Here is a 12,734-nt window from a genome sequence, read left to right on the forward strand (position 1 = left end):
TAAAATGGAAGAGAAAGATCCCTATGTTTGTGGCACATAAAATCACATCTGAGTTGTGAAATAAAGATCTCAGTGGCACACTGAAAAATACTGGGAGTTTCTACACAGAGTTAAAGGGAGGGAGCATAGCTGGACTTTTAATTCCAAAAACCTATGGCCATGGATCAGTCAGCAGCAGAAGAAAACTAACTTTGGGGCTTCTAACAACAAATAATATTATTGTGGCGTTATTCATTTTATAGTTACACTGATTGAACGTGATGTACTGTACAAAATAAAGCTAGTATTAGGCTTCCAGGTGTACCGTGGCATTCATTTGAGACATACCAACAGAAGTTTGCATGTGAAGAAGTCTTACAGTGATACTAAAGCAATGTTACCCACTTGATTGAGTCCCTTAGGAATTTAATGTTTTGCTGTTTTACATCTGGTTTCCATGCTGAGTACAATAAAATGAGCACTGTCTTAATTACTCTGGGTCTCTGTTTGTAGGCTGACATGGGAAAAGAAAGGACTTTTAAGGGTGGACCTTCTGGCTAAATCTGTGGATGTCTGTAAGTCAAAGCTGCTATGAAAGGCTTTCTGAATTCAGGCCTGAGACCTGGCACCTTGAAAGCTCAGCATGGTGAAGCTTCCACACACTGTCCCAGCTGAAGAAGAGACCTGTCTGCTTCCTTCTGTGTAAGTGCAGTTGCCTTTGCACAGCTGTCTATGAGCACAGGCTTTTCTGCATCAGCTGCTACTTTACCCTTCTGCATGAATTCGCTCAGCCTTTCAGCAGTCCATTGCCACACAACAACACATTACTCATTCAGCTCAGCAACCCAGGAGCCGAGGTGGAAAACGCAGTGTTTTAACCCTGCTGTGTCACTGCTGTAGCAAATTGTCACCACCATCCACCAGCACACAACACACATAAAGCTGAGAGCATCAGCATCACAGTAATCATTTTCCTCCCCTAAAAAAGAGAAAGTTTTATCTCAGAGTACAAAAGAGCATAAGATAACTGTGGCAGTAATGTATTTTGATCCAGCAGTGTTACAGGCATGGTATTTCCATGTACCTGACTTTTACTAGAGGGCAGGAAGACCCCACCTCGGCACGCACTTTCCTATGGTGAGGGGAAAGGAGCAGAACAGACAGATAATGTGGTTGCATGGTGCCTCTGCTATAAGTGAATTTCTGTCTGCTCACCCTGAGCTGGAGTCTCTCCCCCAAAAAGAGTTGTTTCCTTCACTGTGTTTCTGTACTTGTGTCTTGGCTGCAAGGGCTCAGGGTGCTTCAACTAACTGCCCATTCCTTTGTGCAGTTGCAGAGGGTATTTTATTAATGAGCTTTGCTGGGTTCCTTGTCAGGTGCAGGTTCCTGCATGCTAGTGGCTGCCAAACATTAGTCCTGAACCCAAATTTCCAGGAGCAAGGTGCTTCCCTGCAGTACCTGGATTCATTCAGCTGTGTGCTACAATTGGCAAGGTCTCTTTGTAGGTCAGAAAGCTGAGGTCTCCCTTTTGTACTTCATCCCCGTAGTCTTGCTGCAGAAAGGAAAAAGCCTAAAGATCCCTTCCCCCTAAGGGACTGATGGAGCAGAAAAAGGACCAGTGCAGAAGATAAGCTATCATTGTATCAAACCAATAATGACCAGTGCACATTTTCTATCTGATGCAGATTTTGTATCATATAATGTGGCAGTTTCAGGGAGATAGTGCCTTCATATATAAAGAATAAGTCTGGCTTCTTGTTCATACATCAGCTGATTTACTGAGGATGTGAGCTTTACAACCAGCAGCACTACATCCTGGGGTATCTGCTTCGCTTCTTTAACCTGCTAAAGAAACCACCATGCCTTCAGGGATTCAAATGACATCAAAATGACTCTGCTAGGTGAGTGTTTCCACTCACAATAGGCAGTATTGTGAATGGAAAAGTTAAAATTTCCTCATCAAATTTCAAATGGCTTACTCCTTTGAGAACCATAAATGACCAGTTTGGCTAGCCAATGTTTTAAAGCATAGGCACTTAAATCTGCAATTTAGTATTTAGACAAATATGACCTCATTTGTGAGAAGTGTAGGGTGCTCTTATCTCTTGTTGAGGTCAGATCATGGATACCTGTGGATGCTTGACATCTCCACTGTTAATGAGATACCTATACCCAGTGCCATAGTAAGTAACTCATTGTAGGCAACTCTGAGTTGTAATGATAGTGCACACAACCTACAAAAAGCTACCAGTGCAGATTAGGAAATGCTAATTGTATGGTGGTTGTATGGATAGTCAGCAGAACTAGGGAAGTGATCATCCCCCTGTACTCGGTATTGGTGAGGCTGCACCTTGGGTACTGTGCACTGACTTCAAAAAGGACATTGAGGTGCTGGAGCATGTCCAGTGAATGGCAATAAGGCTCGTGAAAGGTCTGGAAAAGGTGTCATGAAAAACAGCTGAGGGAGCTGGGTTTGTTCAGTCTAAAGAAGGGGAGGCTCAGAGAGGACCTCATTGGTCTCTACAACTACCTGAAAGGAGGTTGTAATGAGGGGGGTGCAGTCTTTTCTGCTGTGCTTGCAGTGAGGGGACCAGATGAAATGACCTTAAGGTGTGATGGTGGAGATTAAGGAAAAAAAAAGGTTAGGGTTAGGTTAGGGTTAGCTTAGAAAAAGTTTTTTGTTAGGGTGGTCAGGCAGTGGAATAGGTGGCCCAGGGAGGTGGTGGAGTCACCATCCCTGGAGGTGTTAAGAGGCATCTGGATCTGGCACTGGGTGAAATGGTTTAGTGGTTTAGGGGTTACAGTGGTAGTGCTGGGTGGACGGTTGGATGATGATCTTAAAGGTCTCCTCCAACCATGATGATTCTGTGGTTCTATGATATGCCCCATTGCTGGTCATATTTCAGCAGTATCTATAGGAGTGCTTGCACACCTCTTCCTAAAGTGTCCTTTGCACTTACAACAGACAAATTAAGTGGGATCAGCAGCTTGGAAGAGCGGGTGCCAGCCTACAAAAGAATTCGCCTTTGCTGTGCCATCTTTGTGATGAATTAACTTTAAAAAAAAAAAAGTTTTCTAATAGCCTGCTGTGGACTGCAGCACAAGGAAGGGATTTGGGTCATTCATGCTGAGGTTCTGCCTTAATTCCATAATTCTTTTTATTTCTTTTCCTAATTAGAAACCTGCTCATGGCAGTGCTTTTTCTCTAAATCCACTTACATAACATCAGTGAGCTGAGCAGTTAAGGACATTTTTCTCACGGGCTGGTGCAAAACACGCTGGCAGCTAGAGCACAACCACTCGGCACCCACCTTTTCCTCGGCGCCTGGTAGAAAATGGCTGGTGTGCAGGAATGTCTGCTGGGTTCTGCAGAGCCCCCACATCTGTGCTGAGCCAGGAACCACTGGACTGTGTCACCCTGGCCTCAAGAAGCGGGAGGGACGAGGTCTGCCTGGGAACCGGCAGAGGTGAGGCCATCCATGAAGCTACTCCCCCTGGGATTTGGGAGTTCCTCATGTTTCTTCCCTCAAGATTTGTGTCTCTTCCTTTTTCAAGGATAGTTACTGATCTACTGATTAATGAGACAAATTGCCTAGGTTTAGTAAGTCTCAAGCTAGGGAAAAGCTTCTAGGGAGATGCTGTCTCCATGCATTGTTACTTACCCTTCTGAAACTCCTGGGCTCCCCTTAGGTTTTGGACACTTGCAGCGCCTGCTCTGTAGGCAGAGGCTGGTGGACAGGTTTCTCTGTTTTTTCCTGGCTGCAGGAGAGAAGAAATGGGGAATAAATAGGGCTGATGGTTGCTCAGGTCATATCCAAATATCTCCCTGCACCCAGCATTAACTTCTTCAGCTATTTAAAGGAGAAACGCTGGCTAAGAAAGCTGAGAGCTGTACAGCAGCTTAGGTACGACCCTGTAATGAGTCCTGCAAACTATACGAGGCAAATGCAAATGCAAAATATGCTCCAATTTTGGTTCATTACATGAAATACTCTTTATTACACATTTATCTCTTTGCCTTCACTGACATGGCTCTGCATGCTAATATATTTCTCTGCTAGGAAAGTTTTCCTGGTATACACCCTAACTTCCCCGCTGCACAGCTTATGCTACAACAGACTATAGCACCCATCTTCTTTCAGAGAAGAATGATGCACTTACTGTAACTGAGGCTCTCTGCAAAGTGCTATCCTCTGCATTGTCACCTTGGGCTTTATTTTCCTAGTAGCTGACAGTGCACTCTCTCCTCCCAAACTCACCCACCTTTTCAGCTTGGCTCAGTTGATGATGGACAGTTGAAGAATGAAGCAGTTGGTCGGTCACTCTCATTTGCTCTTCACTTTTTGGATGTTGCCGTGATTGATACTGGCAACCGTCTTGTGTTTCCTAACGTGCATTCCCATCCTTTGGGGACATGTCCTGAGATCATTAAACTGAGTGCAAACACAGTCAGTACATGGCTTCTGCTTCCTGGGCTGGATGTGGGTGAGTACCCTCTTCCCCATCTGTCATTTATGTCTCTGCCCTTGCAAAGCCAAAGACAGGTTCTCTGGCCTGTTCCCCTGTGGCAGCACAGGTGGAGCAGAAAGCAGTCATATTTTCTCCACAGGATATTTTCCTGAGATGGCACACTTTCCACAGGCACAGAGCTGCAGTAACGATATCATAATGTCCACTCCTATAAATCTGTGCTTTTTTTTTTTTTTTTTTTTGTACATTTTCTTTCTAGCCTGGCTCACATACTGGCTGGAAGAGCTACTGCAAACTAATTGACGGCACTCTAGAGAGAGCCTACCTAATTGAAGGCAGTCCCTAAATGGTCCTAATTTCTGCCAAAACAGAAGCTGGAGCTTTTTAGAACCAACCCCTGACAAAAGGAGAGGTATATGGTATAGCTTAACAGCTTTTTTGATAGCTACACATATGGAGGTTGTGTCCAGCTTCAGCATAGCTGATCTTTTCTGTCTCCAATGCAAGCTGAAAAAGAAAAAAACTGACATCGAAGCCTCCCTGTACCAGGGCACACTCCTCTGTTCTATTTGTCTGAGCACATGTAGTGGCACAATGTACACATTGCTCTTTCCTGGCAGTCTGCTCCGATCACACACTTTGCTAACACTGAGAGGCATTCAATACCAGCTCCAGAAGAGCTTTCATACTTCTTTAACTTGTTTGGCAAGTTCTGCTTGAATAAATTATCTGAGTCTTTCAGTGCTGTGGCTTATTTCCTTAACAGGTCATATGCCCAACCAAAACAAAAAAAAATCCTACATTTCCAAATGCTGGGAGGAAAAAGACGTTTGGTGTCCCTGTCTGAGAATGTAGCATGTGCAACAAACAAGTGGGAAGAACACCACAGTGCAGAACTTTGCTTTGATAGTGAAGAGAAAGGTCTGTAGAGGAAGGGATGGGCTAGTTTAAATGCTCCTTTTCCGGGGATGCTCCACACCTTTCCAGTTGAACAAACTATATTTTGAAAAGGCATTTCAGCACTGTTACAAGAGTTCAGTTTGGCTTTCAAAAATCAAGTGATTGACATGTTTTCCCAAGTGCTGCAATGTGGATGAAAATGAGCTCATTAAAAGAAAAATACTCATTTAGATGAAAAGTCTCTGAGCAGTTTTCCTGTAAGACCGGTTTCTAACCAGTGGTCTTGGCAGGTTGAACCTTGCAGGGAGGACAGTGAGAAAGGAGGCTCCCTTCTCTCGCCACCTTTGCAAACATCAGGTGTATTGGTGATGTGCATTAAGCTCAGGAGGCAGTAGAGGTTCTGACAGGTGGGAAGAGGGCAGAGGCACAAGTGCTCTTCATTACTTAAGCTCAGTGAGCAGGGAGCCAAGAGCCTGAAGGCATTTGATGAAGATGCAGTAAGTTGTAACAGACACCTAGGTATAACACTGGGTAAGGGTCCTTTCTCAGGAGAGATAGGAAAGCCTCCAGTGACAGCTTGAGAAGACTGTTTATCCTGCAGAATAGCTGAGGCAATTAGGGAATCCGCAGGTAAGATGCAACATGGAATTCTTGCTAATTGTGGTGCCTTTATTCAAGGTTGGTTCCAAAGCATTGTGAAATTTAAATCGGTCAAGTGGAGGGGATGGAGGCCTGGGTTGAGAGGAGGGACTCAGGGTTGGGGTATTGCACTACACGGAGTGTGTGATGTTATTAATGCATAGCAAGGAAAAGGTACAGCTTTGTGGAGAAGTTTTGATTCTCAGCAGAGAAATAAGGCAGTTTGAGATGCTTGGCTGAACTTATGGTTCCCACTTTGTAAGTCGAGACTAAGAACAGATAGAGTTAGATCCAAAGAAAAGAAGGACAAAAGAGCTAAGGCTGCAGCAGGTGTGCCTGTACTCCCACCAGCCAGGGCAGCCCCGGGGGTGCAAAGTGGCACAACTGTGTGGACTTACCAGAGAGACACACAAAACTCTGTAAGGCCAGGCTTTCCTCTGGAAGTTTTAGTGTTTCCCTCTCTTTTTCTTGCCGTGAGACACATAGCTGCAAAAAGAAATAAGAAGTCCCTGGTAGATTGCTTACCCTAAGTTTTCGTTGGTTTTAGTGGGAGAAAAATATGTTGACTGAGGTTTGATTAAACAGAAAAGGCAGATATAGATTGATTGTGTAACCTACTGGAGTAATAGAGAAACATGACACAAAAGCTTTTTCATGTATGAAAAAGCACTGTCAGCACTTTTTTAGCCTTAGAACTCCAAAGAAGAATGAAAATGTGCTCTGGTATTTTGGATGTTCTTGGCAAGTTATGTGGGATTGCCATGTATTTCAAGTGAGATATCTTTTGAATAGAGGGAAATTATTGAGTCCTCTGTCGTGTAGCTCTCATGCCAGCCCTGCCTTCCTTGTTTACCAGGGACCAAGCATTGCCTGCAGGTATACACAGCACGCATTGATTTTAATGTCACGCTAACACACTGCACACAAACACCATGATGGTTCTCAGGAGCAGCACTAGCCATGGTGCCACATGGATATTTAACTCTTTCTCACACTGTGCCTTTGGCATGCAGGGCCTGAAAGTGGATCTGACCTTGCAGAGTCTCTGTTTCTACTCAGTGGGGGAAAAAAATAAGAATCTGAAGTTTATCTGTCCAAGCTGCAAAGATTATCTTGAAATTGTGTCTTCAGCATAATCGATGCAGCTGTATGCCTTAAACCTGCAGGTAGCTCTAAATCATTTCTTGCAGTGCAAATTAATATCTGACTGAAGAATCAATTCTAAAGCAGTAAAAGACTGTTGGCAATAATTGTGCACAGAATTGGGTCCTCCCCTGCTGCTAGCTGTGGTGTAGCATAGACAAGCTGGGAAGAGTGAAGGTCATTTTTACTGCATTGTTTGAGCAAAAGGGTAAGCCTCTATGCTTTGCTTCTAAGTGAAGCAAATAATATATTTTTCTCTCCTAACTTTTAATGAGCTGTCAAAGCTTGACAGACATCTAGAGAAAGCAGCTGATCTTGGCAGGATTCTTGCACTGCAAAGTTAATTGTCCCCTCTGGAGACAGTGACCGTCTCTATGTCTATATAGCTATCCAATGCCTTATATTCTCCTTGATAAACTGTTTCAGCTAACTGTAGACTAAACTGTATTTTAAACCCAGGGGAATCAGAAGTGTCACATAAAGTAAAATTTTCATGTTACAAGTAGCAAAACATCACACCCTGGTAAATGGTTTTTTTTAGCAAAGGAAATGCCTTCATAGTGCCTGCTGCCGTGGCCTGGGGCTGGCACATTCAGTGTCTCAGCTCTCCCTTTTCCTGAGATGACCTTTTTGAAGAATTCTCTAAATGGATGACCCTGTATTAAGGAAACCAAAGGGAAGCATCTACCCAGCACGACTTCTGAGATTGTTGTGACAAAGTGATTGTATACAGCCTGTTCCTCACAAGAGCAGCAAATATACAGTGAAGAGGGCAACTGTGTTGGGCCAAGGTTTAGTTTCCACATCTCATTTCAGTGAGTAGTGCTGTCTCTGCCTACTGAACCACCAAGAGAGGGGTTAGACTCATGACTGTGTCACTTTGTATAAATTGCCATCAAAATGTCCAAACTGTCAATTGTGGAGGCAACTTTAACTCTTACTTACGTAGACGACACTTTTATTGTAGGCTATCCCAAAGCCATTGGGCAACAGGGAATCTTGGGCACTGCTGCATAGGTAGGTTTCAGCCGGTGATCTAGGCACCTTAGCACTGGTATTTAAAGCCTTGGCCTTAATGTCTGAGAGAGAGAGAGAGGCTTAATCTTCTAAGTACCTGCCATATTTAGAGAAAGTCTTTCCTTCCATGTCGCTTGTAACTGAGGGTGCAAGCATTTGTTCCTCTAGTCTAAGAGAACATTTTTCTCTAGGATATGTTGATTTTCTGCTGAGAAGCAGAAAATGCTGCAGTCACACTGCAGGATGCTTTATAGTTTCTGTGCTGAGCCCAAGCATTAAACCCCTCTTCCCTTCAATGTGCAAAGTGCTCAGGTTTGGGTTTTTTAAAGCCACCCAGCTGGTCATCAGCTCATGGCCTGGACAGGGTGCAATGTATGGAGGCCATAGTGAGACAGTGCTGGCTGACAAGTATCAAACAGTGTCAGTAGCAGAGTCTACTAATGTTCTCCAACTAAATCACTTAGGACTGTTTCATGCAAGACCAGTAAGCTTCAGCTCAGTCAGCTGGGTGCAAAAATTAGTTAAAATGTTTCTCTGGCATATAATAGACAATCTGTTCGGGTAACAAGGAGGGTCTCTTCTGATAATAAAACCTGCAGAAGACCTGTTCATCAACGGGGTTTTCCATGGCAAAGGACATAATCTTGCAGAAAAATAGTGCCTTCCAGAAGCTGAGTTTACTCACCTCCCACAGGGCTCAACAGGAAGCAAAGGTCTCCAGGCTGGTCTCCAGTAAGTGGAGGCTGGCAGCCTTTGCATCCCTTTGCTAAGCAGACAAAATTAGTGGAGAAGCTCTGCTAATTAAATGCATTAAATAATGCTGCTTCCTGGAAGAATTTGTAAATCAATGCTTGTCTGTCCATCTGCCCAAGCACCTGCCATACAAACCTGCAGTAGCATCACTAACAGACCAATGACACATCTCAGTGCTGCCCATGGCACCTCTCCATCTCTCATGTTATGTAGGGACACTTCACAGCATGCCCTCTGCAGAAGGGTGAATAAGGCACAGTATCCACACCATTTTCTCTGTGCAGCCCAGGCTGCCCTCAGGCAGTACATGCTTTGGTTACTCTTCAATGCCACCTCTGAAGTCCTGTGATTACTACTTACAGTCGTACCTGGATCAAAGGAAAGGAGGCAGCCAAGGCATTTTTTGATGGAGGGTGAGGTTGTGGGAAGCCCACTGGAGCAAATGTCCTGTTACCTTCATGTTGGGCTTTGGGCCAAACTGTCCCTGCAAGATGGACACAGCTTGGTAGCTAGCCAGCAGCCAGCTCTGCCTGTGACCTTCACTTCACCCCAGAGGCCACAGCTTCCTCTTGTCCAGACCAAGTATAATGTTATATTAATGCTGTCTTCTTCCTAGGATCACATGCAGGGGTTGTAGAGAAAGGATTTCTCTTTGGCTTAATCCCACCCTACCCTACCTTTTCAGTAAGAATTCCCTCTGGAAGTCTTACCACTCCTTAGGCTTAAGCATTGATCAGACTAAAGAAATTCCTGAGCTGTGGGGCCTCCAGGAGAATCTTGGGCACCAGAGCACAGCATTGCTCAGCAGGGAGATTCTTACTAGGAAACAAAATTAAAAGCTTCAATTTCCTTCTGAAAGGCAGAGGGAATCTGCATTTACCTATTCTTTCAGCATCCTAGTTGGCTTTTAGTTCAGCCAGCCCCTGGACTGCAATCACCAGTGCTCTGGGCATTGCAATCGACTCGGACGACTGCCCTGGAATGTAATGAGACTGCAGTGTATTGAGAATAATAATGCCCATCATACCCCTCAGCTGCACTGCGTTGTTCTTTCATATAAAAGGGCAGGGACTCTGGTTTATGTAGCTTCCTCTAAAGAGACATATTGGGTCTGATTGATGTTAGATTTAAAAACAATTCAAAGCATAGCTGTTAAACATACATGGAAAAAATCACCTCTTTCTTCCTGTTCTAATCAATGGACTGTCCGCAAATGCATCTGCAGCTTCTTATGTTGGTGTTTAGTTGATTAAAGATTTGTATCTGAATCAAACCCCAAGGGCCAGATTATCAGCTGGAGTTAATGAACATAGTGCTATTGACTGCAACAAAGCCATAAGTCACTTAATAGCTGCTGCTGAACTAACTTTGAATCTGAATAACTCCATACACCTAAGATCTGAATCTGACTTGCACAACTCGCTGTCCTGTAGATAGTGAGACTGAACTTTGCACATTTTGGGGAGGTTACACATACTACACTGTTACTTTTTGAGGTTTAACTTAATTGAGCTTTTGTCAGAAATTCAATGTTCAGAGTTGACAGAGCACAGTTTATTGACTATTTTTCCACCTCCTAGTCCCAAATCGTTTTGTTTTGCTGTTCTGTTTTGTTCCAGCCCTCCTGGGACTGCAGACTCACAGGGGAGGGAAACTATCCCAAGCTCTACAGTGCCTGGTGTCAAAGGGCTCTCGCCTCCTGAATGGCTTTCTTGCTGTTACCTGAATATGGAGTCACTGAACACTTGTGAGAGGCTGACGAGGCTGTTAATGCTACCTGTAGGGGATTCAGCCCCTCCACTGAAGTGCCCTTGATTTAGTTAGTAATTTGCTTGTCATAGTGTTTATATTCAGAAGTGACTGAGGGGGAAAGTGCTCTTGTTTGCTGTGGCTGTTCCCACATCTGCATATAATCTTCCCAACCCCAGCTGGCGGAATGAGAGCCTGGTCCCTGAGCTCCCCCTAATCCCTGCAGCCTCATGGGGGTTTCCTTCCTTGCCACATGTAGGGCCTGAAAACACTGCTGTGGCCCCATGGCTGTGCCACAGATCCTGTTGCTTCCCCTCTGCTTTGGGAAAGGCTGCAGTCCCACCTGCAGGCCTGATGGCAGTTTTGTGTCTGGTTGATATGTGTACTTCTTTGTCTAAAGCCATGCAACAATGTGTCTCTACCAGGAAGGCACAGGAAGTATCTCATAGCTACTATATATATATCTGGGGTTGCTAACAACACTAAACAGAAGGCTTGGGGGGTTGCTAATCACCATCAAGTGACCTTTTAATCCCATTCCCATGAATTTGTATTAGGTTAATTTTTCAGCTGGCAGTGTGTGGCTGTGGGTGAGCACACTGCAACTCCAGCAGTGCTTTGAGGACAGCTCCTTCTGTTCACCAAGTGTCATCAGGGGGTTCATTGCATGCTGCTGTAGTGAAAGTCTATGGTAATAAGCATTTCACATTCCAGATTTCATGGGTCTGTTCAAGCAGAGAAGGTTTGGGAGGCAGAGAGCATCTGCAAATTCAAGCTTATCTCTGAAGATGTGTCTGAGAGATAACGATGATCAATAGCATAATAGCTAATAACAGCTTGAGGCATCTGGGCTGATAGGAAACAGCCTGGCCGTGGAGGCGGAGCTGGCATAGCCTGTATAGTCACTTGAAACAGATGGGGGAGTGGGGCAAATATTCAGTTTACATCAATGTGGCTTTTGTGTCTGTGAATGCAACAGTGATCAGGAGATGCTAAAGCTATAATCTTCTCTCCTGGGTATTTTTACATGGAACTTGAGATATAGGGAATAACAGGCTCTACTGGCAGCCCTAAACCCTGAGGGGATGAGTGCTCAAAGTCTGAATGTTAAAGCAATCAGAGGATTGTGCACATGAAAGCAAGAGAACTCATCTGGCGAAGTCACCCTTGTTTCAAGGGCAAGCGTTTCTTCGCACTTCTTTCAGTATCTCCTAGCTTCTCTCTTCTGATTTCTAAAGCTTTCTGCCTTTTGCTGAGGGTCTTCAGCTTGTTGGAGAGAAAGTGGCTGTGGTCTGTGATAGTGTGTGGAAGAGTGTTTCTGTGGCTGAACTATATTGCCATGCTACAGCAACCATTACTTGATCATCAATGTCCATTTTTTGCAGTTTCTTTAAATGAGAAGGAAAAAGTGCTCTGCTGCCTTAGCTGTAAGCAATATCTTCAGTTCTCCTTAGATTTACTAACTGCACCTTACGTTGGTTTAAGGCATTAATAGCATATCTTTAACCTACCTCAGATATATCCATATTCAGGGATATATAAGGAGAACAGAAGTTCAGTGAATCTTGACAGGTCATTGTGGATTAGGTTTTTTTGTTTGGTTGGTTTGGTTTGGTTGTTGTTGGTTTGGGTTTTTTTAATGGAGAAGCTGAGACTGTTTAGTGTTGGGTTTAAAGCATGAGAGTCTCCTCCACACCATTCCGTGCAATTAATTAATTAAGTTATCCCAGTGCTTTAATACCTAGTTAGATTCTCTTTTGCTGAATCTTTTTAAAGGATGTCTTGCAGTGAGACTTTATTACTAAAGTAATAATTTTGAGGAGGGCAAAAGTAACAGTAAGGCCATCATTTTCACCAGGCAGTGTTTCACTATGCTGAAACTGAGGTCTCAACTGCATTTAGATTAATTTGTAATATTACTCTTTCTGGTAGATGGGGCCTGAAAAGACCAGAAATGGATACAAAAGGGGTGACCCAACCATTTTTCTTGGATACCATCAGACCACTGCAAAATCCTGGCCTTTTTGAAATCACTGGCAAAATTTCCACAGATACTGGAAATTGTTTTTTTTTTTTTCTTGGTG

Source organism: Manacus vitellinus, unplaced genomic scaffold, assembly GCF_001715985.3.
Source record: "Manacus vitellinus isolate BGI_N305 unplaced genomic scaffold, ASM171598v3 scaffold_0_pilon, whole genome shotgun sequence".
NCBI lineage: Eukaryota > Metazoa > Chordata > Aves > Passeriformes > Pipridae > Manacus > Manacus vitellinus.